Raw genomic sequence first — 12,163 nt, 5'->3', positions numbered from 1 at the left:
GGTACATTTTTCACACTGCAAAATATCAATTTTAAAAGGTTAACTTGATGGGAATTCCTTGGCGGTCCAGTGGTTAGGACTCCGTGCTTCCACTGCAGGGGGCACGGGTTCGATCCCTGGTCAGGGAACTAAGATCACTCAAGGCAAGCAGCAAAAAAAAAAAAAAAGGTTAACTCAATAATTTACATAAATACTAAACAATTAAATTTCTCGAGTTACGCATATCCCATTTTTTCCTGAAGGAAGAGAGGAAGACAATGTATCTTAGGCTTCAATTTATATTCCAGCATGAGACCCATGCTTGATGAATGATTAACAAAATGTCAGCTTCAGAAAAGATACAGTGGCATTCAGAGTCAGGTGAGGACACCAGTTTTACACAAGGGAACTTCAGTTTTGCCTTCCATTACTGCTTAAAAAAATAAGAAATTGAATTTCTTTACAAGTGTCCAAACTTTAATCGTTTAGTCTTACACTTTAAAGTATATCCCGAGGGCTTCTCTGGTGGCGCAGTGGTTAAGAGTCCGCCTGCCAATGCAGGGGACATGGGTTCGAGCCCTGGTCTGGGAAGATCCCACATGCCGCGGAGCAACCAAGCCCGTGAGCCACAACTACTAAGCCTGCGCTCTAGAGCCTGCGAGCCACAACAACTGAAGCCCACGTGCTGCAACTGCTGAAGCCCGTGTGCCTAGAGCCCGTGCTCCACAACAAGAGAAGCCACCACAGTGAGAAGCCTGTGCACCGCAACAAAGAGTAGCCCCCGCTCGCCGCAACTAGGGAAAGCCCACGCACAGCAGTGAAGACCCAACACAGTCAAAAATAAATAAACTTATTAAAATAAATAAATAAATAAATAAAGTCTATCCCCTGAAATATACATGGAAAGAGAACTGCTTGAGGGTCAGAGACTTTAAAATGGTTTTTTCTAAACGTAAAGCCAAGATTACTTTAAGATTGGAATCCCCTAGAGTCTTAAAACTGTTAAGATACTCAATTACTGAACTTTCTGAATTAGGGCTTACAGCTTTTAAAAAGTCAAAACACAAAGAGAAAATATTTATATGGCAGACTTGGATAAAGGATCAAGACCTTTGGACCTAAGATCATTGGCTTGGAGGCCCTGTACCCTGCACAAATGGCCAGAAGGCTGAGGGGACCAGAATCTCAGCACTTCTGTAACTCTCCCTGATATAGTCCATTGGCTGGAAAATTCTGATTTAATTAACCTAAAGAGATCGTAAGCTCAATAGTCAAAATCCATGCAAGTAGGCTGAGAAAACTATCATTATTTCATAGCTCCCTTTTACTTCAAGAGATAAGCAATCACCTTTTGCAGTTTTCAAGTATAGTTCACTAATATACTACCATTCCTTCTGGGAGATCATCTATTTGGAGGTCATTGGCACAAGAAAACAAAAAACAACCTAAACCTCCTAACCCTATAGCTTGAAATAAATCAAAAGAAAATAGATTAGTGGGGAAAATGAATGTAAGATTAAATGAAGCTATCTTTTTTCTCTACTTTATCAAACTAACGCCATATAAATAGTTTTTTTTTAACTGGGGAAAAATACACAGGCCAAAAAGGTTAACAATTAGCTCCTTGACAGTTCCCCATACCCAATCCAACCCTCAAATCCCAAGACTCCAAGTGCACATTGAATAAGCAAGAAAACTACCTGTTCAAAGCCAACAGTATAAGTTTTTTCGGGCCCTGTTAAGGGTCTGAATTCAGAATATAAATATTCACAATAACACCCGATAACTTCATGAAGTTATCAAGTTACTGCTTGCATAACCCTGCAGGATTTTCAAGATGTTATAATCTTAATATAACACTGGGCCTTATTTTTATTCCCATCTGCAAAACTTACAGGCTTCTTGCTTTAAAGACAATACACTCAAGCATTTCCATAAAACAAACCAGCAAGTACGGAATCACAAAAAAACATTAGCATTTGGGCCTTCTGTGTGAATTTCATTTCTCCACCTTTAAGCCAGAAAAGGAATCAAAGTGTCAGTGTTACATAAATAACAGAGCAACAGTGGGAGGTCTTCCAGTGAAGGGAAGAATTATAAGAAAACCTAAGCATGGTAAAGAATATGAAAAAAATTATATATAAATAAATATTATATTTTTATATATATATATCTGAATCACTTTACTGTACACCTGAAACACTGTAAATCAACTACACTTCAATAAACACAAAAAACAAAAAAACCCAAGCAGTTTGATTTGAATTAACAGTTATATCTCAAACACTTGACATTAGTTTGAAGTACAGTAGTCTCCAATAATACAAAATATAATAAACGATGGGCAAAGAAGCTATCATCTGTGTATCTTTTTACCAGGCAACACGAGCGAAATAAAGTCACAATCTGAAACTTTATTCCACTGGCCACAACCCTCTGGAAAAAAAAAGATTCATTTGCGACCTAGAGCAATCTAAAGTAGAATCCATCTATGTATGTAATAACTATCATTTGAATGCCTCTTATAAACCAGATATGGTATGAGATGTAGATTCTCTTTTTAGAAATAAACATAGATTCAGAGGTTAAATAACCTGCCAAAAGTCACAAGGATACTAAGTGGCAGAGGCCAGATTTGAACTCAAGTCAAATGTTAGGTTTCAAAGACTAAATAGGTTATTTTCACTAATTCAACACTATTTCCCCAATTCTGCACACTGATTCAACAACAGCTTACCTTTGTAACATGACAAGGAAATGGATTGCTTTAAATCTGGAGGCAAGGTGAGGCGTGAGGGATATGAGTTTCAACAATCTGGAGTCTTCATTATTCTCCTATCTGAATGGGCTGGCCACCAGGTCACAGTGGTATACAAAATCACGTTTGAAAAGATGAAAGAACAACTCCCAAGGCAGATGGCTATTTGTATTCATTCTATAGAGTCATAAATACAGAGTACTGTAAAGTACTGATAAAGACAGGTTCCTGCTCTGCCTAAGCAGTATACGTATGATTTAAGAATACAGAGCAAAGAAAGCAAGTTAGTGGATTACCTGAGAGAGCAAGACACAGAGAACATGTTAATGCACGAAAAAGTTCTCCTTCAAACACACAATACAAAAGTTAATTCCCAAACTGTGATCAAAGAACCACTGGGAATAAGGCCTCTGATCCCAGGTTCACAAGTCTATAGGTGAGCAAAGCTTGAACTTCCCCCAAGTCTGCGATGGGAAGATTCACTTCTCTCTCTAGAAGCAAGAGAACCCTAGATTCACCAAGACTAGATAACCACTTTGGCAATGCACACTGAAGGTGAGTAACTGAGGCAATCTACACTGGGCATGAGTTACATACTGACCCACCCCTAAGCTGCAGCAATTCAGTACCTCACCCACCCAGCAGGCCACACCAGAAACAGAAGTACAGGTCAAAAGGCCTCACTGAAAAATAAGAACTCCTGGCAGCAAAAAATGAAAATAGAGTAAAGCGTAGCAGCACTGGCAATGAACACACTGTCTTCACTGACAGGGAAAGGAAAGGCACCTGGCATTTTATAAATTATCTCCTTTAATCCTCAGAGTTACCCTGAGATAACATTAGCTGGCACTTTAGCTATTAATCCTCACAAGAATATTCTGAGGTAAGTACTGACCCCCATTTTACAGATGAAGAAACAGAAGGCTAATAAATAAGTTGTGCCGGGCTTCCCTGGTGGCGCAGTGGCTGAGAGTCCGCCTGCCGATGCAGGGGACACGGGTTCGTGCCCCGGTCCGGGAAGATCCTGCATGCTACGGCTGGGCCCGTGAGCCATGGCTGCTGAGCCTGCGCGTCCGGAGCCTGTGCTCCACAACAGGAGAGGCCACAACAGGGAGAGGCCAGCGTACCGCAAAAAAAAAAAAAAAAAAAAAAAAGTTGTGCCCAAGGTAGTTGTTATCCTAACTGCAGAGATGACAAAATCCAGGCTTAAGAGTAAGTTAAATAACCTTGGTTACTTAACCCAAACTTGGTCTATCTCACTCCAAAGCTGGAGCTCTTTCCAACTATCCTGCTGCCTCCTTCCCCCAGTCCTCCCAGTAATCTGTTAAAGAATTCCATTCAGAATGAGGAATTCTCAATCCACTGCCCACCAAATTTCTGCAGCTGTTTCAGAAACTATACCTAAGATACAAAGCCAAAGGCATTTTCATAAGAAAACACTCCAGAAAGCTACTAAGTTATGGAATGATGCATTATTACAAAATGTCACTGGACAAATTTACAATGTCTGGGATAATTTAGCCTCAGCACAGCACCTACCTGAAATGTAGCAAGAACTCAGGGCTTGTTGAAAGAGTAACATTGTTTAAAACTGGTTATAAATTCAATAAAGCCAAATGGCTAGTTTGTACTTTCTGATATGACATGATTAAATTTTTAGGAAAATAATTTACACATTCATTTTTAACAAGGTTGCTTTCTTAAAAATTATATAATATTAATGAGCTAGCTAAATTGAGAAATGCCCATTAGTGCATTAGTCATAACTTCAGAAAAATTTCAAGTGTTCACTTTCCCAAGCAGATTAAAATGTTTCAGCTAATAAAAACCTGTCAGAAAATCCACAAGACCAGAAAGTATGGAAAGAAAAAAGTGGCCAATATAAAGGCATTTAAGATGTGACACATAAAATTATAAAACATTATTCTAAGTGTACCCTGGTATTTAACCCTAAAACCCTCACTTCAGATGACACATATTTTCTATGCAAGAAAACACTATCATCATTAATGTAAAAAAAGCTTGCCCACGACAGTAACCATTACTAAGAACACTTCTTATGTCTAAGGCTGAAAGACACAGAATTTGTAGAAACCAGTGAAATCTCACTCCTAGTATAATACTGTTAATTCTTTCACCTTAAACTTTTAAAAAGACTCAGTCTTTGGGCTTCCCTGGTGGCGCAGTGGTTGAGAGTCCGCCTGCCGATGCAGGGGACATGGGTTTGTGCCCTGGTCCGGGAAGATCCCATATGCCGTGGAGTGGCTGGGCCCGTGAGCCATGGCCACTGAGCCTGTGCGTCAGGAGCCTGTGCTCCGCAACGGGAGAGGCCACAACAGTGAGAGGCCCGAGTACCGCAAAAAAAAAAAAAAAACACTCAGTCTTTGATTTCTATAGTGTAAAGGAAAAAAAGTTTGGTCAACAAATTGGTCAGCTGCAATCTACCCTGGATCATACCAAATATTTAAGAAAAACTACCAGTTGTCTATAACCCAATGTAAATATTTGTTACAATGACAAATGACAGCAGTTCCTTTTCTTAATAATCCTAGAGGAATTTCTTCATTTGAAAAGCTAGCTGGCCTAGATTTCTCTCTAATAAGAAACAACTAAATGATATAGTACTCTTTCGAAATTATCCATCTTAGGAGTTCAAAGAAATTTAGGTGTATGAACACACTAACACCCTTGTGAAACAAACTTGGCCCAAGTCACCCAATGAATTGTGATAGACCAAGGATCAAATCCAGTTTCTCATTTTAAACCAAGTATCACAAGCATTACCTTAAAACACTAAGTCCTTACCTAATCCAATGCCAAATCATATCATTCTCAGTTTCTGAACTTGTATAAATTGTACTGTAATATTTATGTAAAAGCTGTCATACAGTTGTCAAAACAATTATCATAAATGTTATAACAGTGAACATCTTTTGGGCATTTAACTGTGTTAGGTACTATGCTAAATGTGTTACGTGCATTATCTCAACTAATCTTCACAATGACCCTCATGAGGAAACTGAGGCACAGAGAGATAAGCTACAGTAAAATCTAAAAAAAGGACAAGGCAGGGGTACACAGGGAATATAGTTTAAAAGCCATGAATCCCCATTGCCTGGACCAGGATTCTAGGCCAGCTGTAGGGCTGAGATACTTGGTTTAGTCACTTAACCTTCATGTGGCCCAATTTCTTTTACTCTAAACCTAAAAGTCAAACAGATAATCACAAAAGTCCTTCGTACCCTGAAATGCTCTAATTCTGTAATCATGCTTCTATTCAGGTAACTAACTCAAAGAGAAACTGCCTTATTTCCTCCATCCTCTGAAGTTCCCTTCACTCAAGTTGAGAGTCCACATTTTATGAATCTAATCAATAACATACAGATAAACAACAAAAAAGCCTTTCTTAAAAACTAGAACTCTATTCTGCAATTATGATCCCCAAAGTTTATTCTTTTTTTTTAAACTGTATTGGCTTTTTTAGAAATTGAAGTATAGTTGATTTACAATATTGTAATAGTTTCAGGGGTACAGCAAAGTGATTTAGTTATACACCCAAATCTTATTAACCTCAAATGACAATGACAGGGAGAAAAGACCTTACAACAACTTTGGGTTGGGGTGGGAGGTATGAAAGACCAGACAGACTACTGTATATAGTAGTGGTTATCCATTCATAAAAAATAATCACTCATTTCCATCTCTTCTAAAAAACAGGAATTAAGTCTATAAAGGGTTGTCAAATAAACTCAATGCCTTATTCAGCCGATAAAAATGAATGAAGGAATTATCCAAGACGTTTATTATAGGCATGGAAGAATTATCAATTTATAGAAATTCTACCAGAATGACCTAGAGCTCTAGAATCTACGCTTTACTGAGCTGGTCATTTAGCCCCTTCAAATTGCATCTAATGACAGTAACAGGATGCTTAAACATCTAGGGAAGAGGCCTAGGTTCCACTCAACATCATTATTCTGTGAAGTCTTCCAGAACCAAATCACTACAGAATAATCTTTGCTGCCTTTTTTCTCTAGAAAATAATCCCCCAAAGATTCTTAAATAAAATCAGCAAAACCCCTCTAATTAGTTTTCTTTTTCTTAAAATTTTTAAATTTTCTAATTGGTTTTCTATTGTTGCTGTAACAAACTACCGCAAACATAAAACAGCACAATTTATTATCTTACAGTTTCTATAGGCTAGAAGTGAGGTAGGCTTGGCTGGATCCTCTACTTATGGTCCTGCAAGGCCAAAAATCAAGGTGTCCATAGGGCTGTGTTCCTTTGTGGAAATTCCGGGGTGGAGAATCTGCTTTCAAGCTCATTCAGATTGTTGGCTGAATGTGGTTCCTTGCGGATGTACGGCTGAGATTCCCATTTCCTTGCCGGCTGTCAGCTGGGGCTGCCAGCACTCCTTCTTGTGCTTTCCACGTGGTCCCCTCCAGTAATGGCAGGGTGAGACCCTCTCCTGCTTCAAATCTAACTCCAGTTGGATAAAGTTCTCTGCTTTCATGTGCATAGACTGGACCTACCCAGAAAATCCAGGATAATATTCCTATCTTAGGATCCTTAAACCACAGTTACATCTGCAAAGTCCCTTTTGCCACAAAACAGTAACAAATTCAGATTCCAGAGGTTAGGGCACATATATCTTTGGGGGATCATTCTACCTAACACAGTCCACCCTATGGGCTCCAACGACTCATATCTCTCCCAAATGCAAATATATCCATTCTATCCTAAGGTCTCATTCCATTAAAGTCCAACTCAAAGTCCAAAAATCTCATCTAAAGCTCATCAATTCAAAACTCCCAAATCTCACCATCTAAATCAAATGTGGATGAAGCTCTGGTTGTAATACATTAAGTGCAACCCCTGGAGCACAATTCCTAGGGAAAAAAAAAAAAGTTATCTGTTCCCAACATACGACGGTGAGACCAGCATAAGGCAACTTATAGACATTCTAGTTCAAACAGGAAAAATATAAAAGAAAGTAGGGAAAATATAAGAAAAAGCAGATCCATCGGTCCAAAGCAGTTTCAAAATGTGGGCAAACTCCATTCCATTTCAAAGCCAGGGTAAACTCTTCTGCAGCCTTCGACTCCACCTCTTCGGGCTCTTGGTTCCACCCTCTGAGTCATTCTTCTTTTTTAATGAAAAGGAGCACATTCACATCTAAGTAGTTTTTTTTACCAGCCTGCTTCCTACCAGTATAACTGGGGGTGGGGGTTGGGGGGGTGGGTTGAGAGCTCTCTTTAATTTACTACTTTGTGTTTTTCAATCCAAGCTGGCACTGTTTTTGCTAGTATAAAACGCTCAAGAACCTAGTGGGCTTCACATGAATTTCACATGAGCTCACTGAGACTCACACCCCACAAATAAACCAGGCTGTACCTTCAATACTTTGCTTGGAAATCTCAGCTAAATATCCAAGTTCATCACTTATAAGTATTCTTTTCCACCTGACCACAGGTCACAATTCTAAGCTTATTTGCCACTATGTAACAAAGATCCTCTTTCCTCCAGTTTCCAATGCACACCTCACTTCCACCTCAGCCCTCACTACTTCTACTAATGATCTGTTCTAGGTCTTTTCTATTATGCTCCTCAAAAATTTGCTGGCCTCTTCTACTGCCGCTTTCACATTTTTAGGTAACAGTACCCCACTCTTGGTACCAAAATCTACACTAGTGTTCTATCGCTGCCATAACAAAACCACAAACGTAGTGGCTTTAAAACAATAGAAATTTATTGTCTCACAGTTTCTGTAGTTCAGAAGTTGGGTGGGCTTGGCTAGGTCTTCTGCTTAGTGTCTCACAAGGCCAAAATCAAGGTGTTATCCTTGCGGAAAACTGGGGAAGAATCCACTTTCAAGCTCATTCAGGTTGTTGGCCAAATTCAGTTCCTCGTGGTTGTAGGACTGAGGTCTCCATTTCCTTGCTGGCTGTCAGCCGGGGCTGGTCTTTGCTACTAGAGGCTCCCCGCATTCCTTCTCATGCTTTCCATGTGGCCCCCTCTAGCAACAGCAAATGGAGTCCCTCTCATGATTCGATTCTGATTTCCCCTTCTGCCCCATCTCTCTCGACTCCCAGCTGGAGAAAGTTCTCTGCTTTTAAGGGCTCATGTGATTAGATTGGGCCTACCCACTAAATCCAGGATGATCTTCCTATTTTAAGATATTTAACTACATCTGCAAAGTCCCTTTTACCAAGTAACATATTTACAGATTCTGGGAATTAGAGTTTGGACATCTTGGGGGTGGTGGTGGTGGTCATTCTGCCTACTACAAACCCAAATCCTATGTCAAGTTTTAAACGTAGTTACCAAAGAAAACTTCTCCTTTCTCCAAAAGAGTATGTGAAGTAAAGCTATATGTTCAGAGACAGAGACAATGGTAAAATCAAGGACTCTCACCCTGGAAGAGTGTGGCTAAGCAATAGAACCAAAAATACACTGTAAAAAAGAAGCTACTTGTTTCATCCCCAAACAGCCAGGCAATTAAACCATTAGGTAGAAAATAACCTATTGCTCCCCCTTAAATGTGTGCTCCTCTTCTCTACTGTATTCCATATAACAGGATATAACTAGGCATGTTTGGTTTTTGCATTTAAACAAAAGTTACCCCAGGGTGACCTAATTTTGTAATCAGCTGATAAACCAATCTAAGCAAACTTCAAATATTTTCATTCTTTCTTCAAGTCATACACCCACCCCCAATAGCAAATGAAAGGCAAGTATTTCAAAGTCACAGAAGGATACAACTACCCAGGTAAAACTGCTGGTGAACTTTTAAAAACGACACGAGGCAGAACTAGTATTGGTCCTGGTCTTTCAGCTCAAGGTCCACCAAGCCAGTTAAGCCAACTGACTTAACAACAAAAGAAAAACACCTCAACAACTACAAATATAATTTTCTGAAGCCTTGCCTATTGTCAGATTATTGACCATAAACTTTACCTAGACTGAAGGAACCCCATATATACCAGCTAGTCCCTTTAATAAAAGTGACAGGTAAGGTCTATGGAGCACTTACTACCTACCGGGCACTGTGGTAAGCACTTGACACAAATTATCTTATTTGCTCCTCACCATAAACTTACCGTCTAGGAAATATTATCACCCCCATTTTACAGATAGGAAAACTGAGGTTTACAGAAGTTAGGTCACACAGCTAAATAACAGTGGCACTTATATTTGATAATCCAGATATTTACTGCCACTTCTTAAATGGAATGGGGTCTTCCAACTCCTAGAAAAATCTTCCCTTTCTAGCTTTCTTTTCATTTCCTCTCCTCACACCCACTTCTCAATAGAATTTAGAAGCTGAAAGGTAATCAGGTCTTCCTCAATTAATTTGCTACCTCCTTTCCAGAACTCTTTCCTTCCCACAATAGCAACAGCCAAGAAGCAACTTCTCCTGACCCTTTCTTCCCAAAAACAAACTACATAAGCTCCACCCATCACCTGCCAAGGTTAGAAATGTTCCAACGCTGCAAAAATATAAACCACCGAAAAACAAAAACAAAAGTCCTACTCTTCAAAGGTCACAAACTAACATGCACACTCTTAGCCAACCTTTCATTCTACATACCTCTCCTCTTCCATCCAGGCTCCCAACTAACCCTTAACTCCAACTCCACCCGTTCTGCCCCACTTCATGGTCCCTTCCCCTTTATCCTCAGCGACCTCGCCCCGGGTCCCCTTCACCTTGCACCCCAGGGTGCAGGTGGGAAGCCCAATTTCGCCTAGAGGGACCTTAGAAGGCCCCCACTACAGCTGCTCTGCTCCGCGGGAGGGTCCACCCCAGCCTACACTGCGGGCACCACTCCCCTAGGCACCCTCCCCCAGCATCCCCCCCCGGCGGCCCCACCCCTCCAGCTCGCTTCCCCCTCTGCCGACCTCCTCCTCCAACTTGCCCCCTAGTCCCCGCCCCAGCCCAGCCCTCTCCCCCGCAACAAGCTGGACTCTCGAGAGCCAGTTCCCACCCTCCTATCAGCCTCTGCCCCCAAGCCTCACTCCCCGCCCTGGGGGTTAGCCCAGGGCCTCCCCGATGGGCTGCAGGAGCCTCGGCTAGTGTGTGTGTGGTGGGGGGGCAGGGGAAGGCGAAGGGCCGCTCGGGAGTCTGCTGGAAGCGTTAGAGGCGGCCGCGCCCCGCTGCCCCATCCTGGGCCCACCCGCAGCCCCCAACGACCTCGCCTGATGGCTCCCACGGTACCTGTGGTGGAAGCTGCAGCGGCGGCGGCCGCTCTCCCCACTCTTCACACAGACAATATGGCGGCGGCGGAGCAGGAGACACACGGCTCGGCCGCCAGCCGCAGGGACCAGAGCGAGGCTGCAGCCGGCGCTGCCGGAAGCGGAAACCCCTCTCCGACCGGGAGGCGGGGCGGGACCGCTTCCGACTCCTCCCCCAGCGGAATCTCGCAGAGTGCGGTGCCATGCTGGGATGTGTCATTGTATCCCTAGGAGTTCAGTTCCGGACTGGGGCGCAAAATGGAACAAGTTCTCAACGTAAAGCATAATAAGGAGACTTGCAGTAATTAAGCGCATTTTATTTCAGTACCTGTACGAACTTACGAGAGAGAGAACACGAACCTCCCACTAAGTGTATAATTGGTTTGACCCAAGGTAAGATGGCGGTCCCTAGGTTTCCCGCACTTCACCCAGCTGGCGAGTTCTACCAGTCGGCAAGCCGGCCCGCCTTATTTGGAAAGAAGCATGCGCGACCTTCAGAGCTGGAGAGCGAAGCGTTTTGGGAGTTGAAGTCTGCTGCTCAGGCCCCTCGTCTAGGGTTGGGGTTCCAGCAGCACGTTTTTTTCTGCTCAGACTTCGAGTTCCGGAACAAGTGAACGAAAGTTGGACCCCGGGAGTGGTGTGGCGCAGCAGTCGAGGAAGTGACGGTACTAGCCCTCTAGAGACTGAGACCCAATTCATGCCTCTTACAGGAGCACTTTGCAGAGCTGCCCATCTAGAATAAACTGTTTTCCCCTTTCGATCTGCCTCCCTCCACCCCGCTTGCCTGGGCAACGGCTCCAGGGCAGCTATAGGGAAGTTTCTGTCTTGCAAAACTGATCATGACGTCCTCTTGGTTAAAACCTCCCAAGTCTTTCCTTTGTGCACCAAAGATAGCCCAAGCTCTTCTCTTGACATCCAAGTTCCTGCATAATTTGGACACTTCCTTCGCCCCCAAGCCGCCTCTTCTGCCCCTCTCATTTCAGTTTCATGATGCTCCCACCCACTAAAACTGCAGACTATTCTTGGAACTTGTCAGCCTCCCTCTCTTTGCACTGGCAGTTACATCTGTTACTGTCACCTCCTGGACTGGCTAACTTCTGTATGTCCATCGGGCTAATCCTTTCCTCTCGGGATCTTCCGTACCTTTAGTTCCCTCAGACCTAGGCACCATCCCTCAGCAACCTGACTGGTCCC

At 42.4% G+C, this 12,163-nt stretch overlaps 1 protein-coding gene across 1 annotated transcript in view; it reads right to left on the bottom strand.

Annotated features, from left to right (window-relative positions):
- CSNK2A1 (casein kinase 2 alpha 1) overlaps positions 1 to 11,095 on the bottom strand; it is a 54,651-nt gene extending 43,556 nt beyond the window's left edge. The window contains 1 exon segment of the mRNA XM_067707734.1: positions 10,953 to 11,095. The gene's annotated coding sequence lies outside the window, so the exon portion shown is untranslated.
- Positions 11,096 to 12,163: the final 1,068 nt, after the last annotated feature.

Source organism: Pseudorca crassidens, chromosome 15, assembly GCF_039906515.1.
Source record: "Pseudorca crassidens isolate mPseCra1 chromosome 15, mPseCra1.hap1, whole genome shotgun sequence".
NCBI lineage: Eukaryota > Metazoa > Chordata > Mammalia > Artiodactyla > Delphinidae > Pseudorca > Pseudorca crassidens.
Note: the sequence above shows the minus strand (reverse complement) of the source record. Positions and strands in the feature narration are given on the sequence as shown.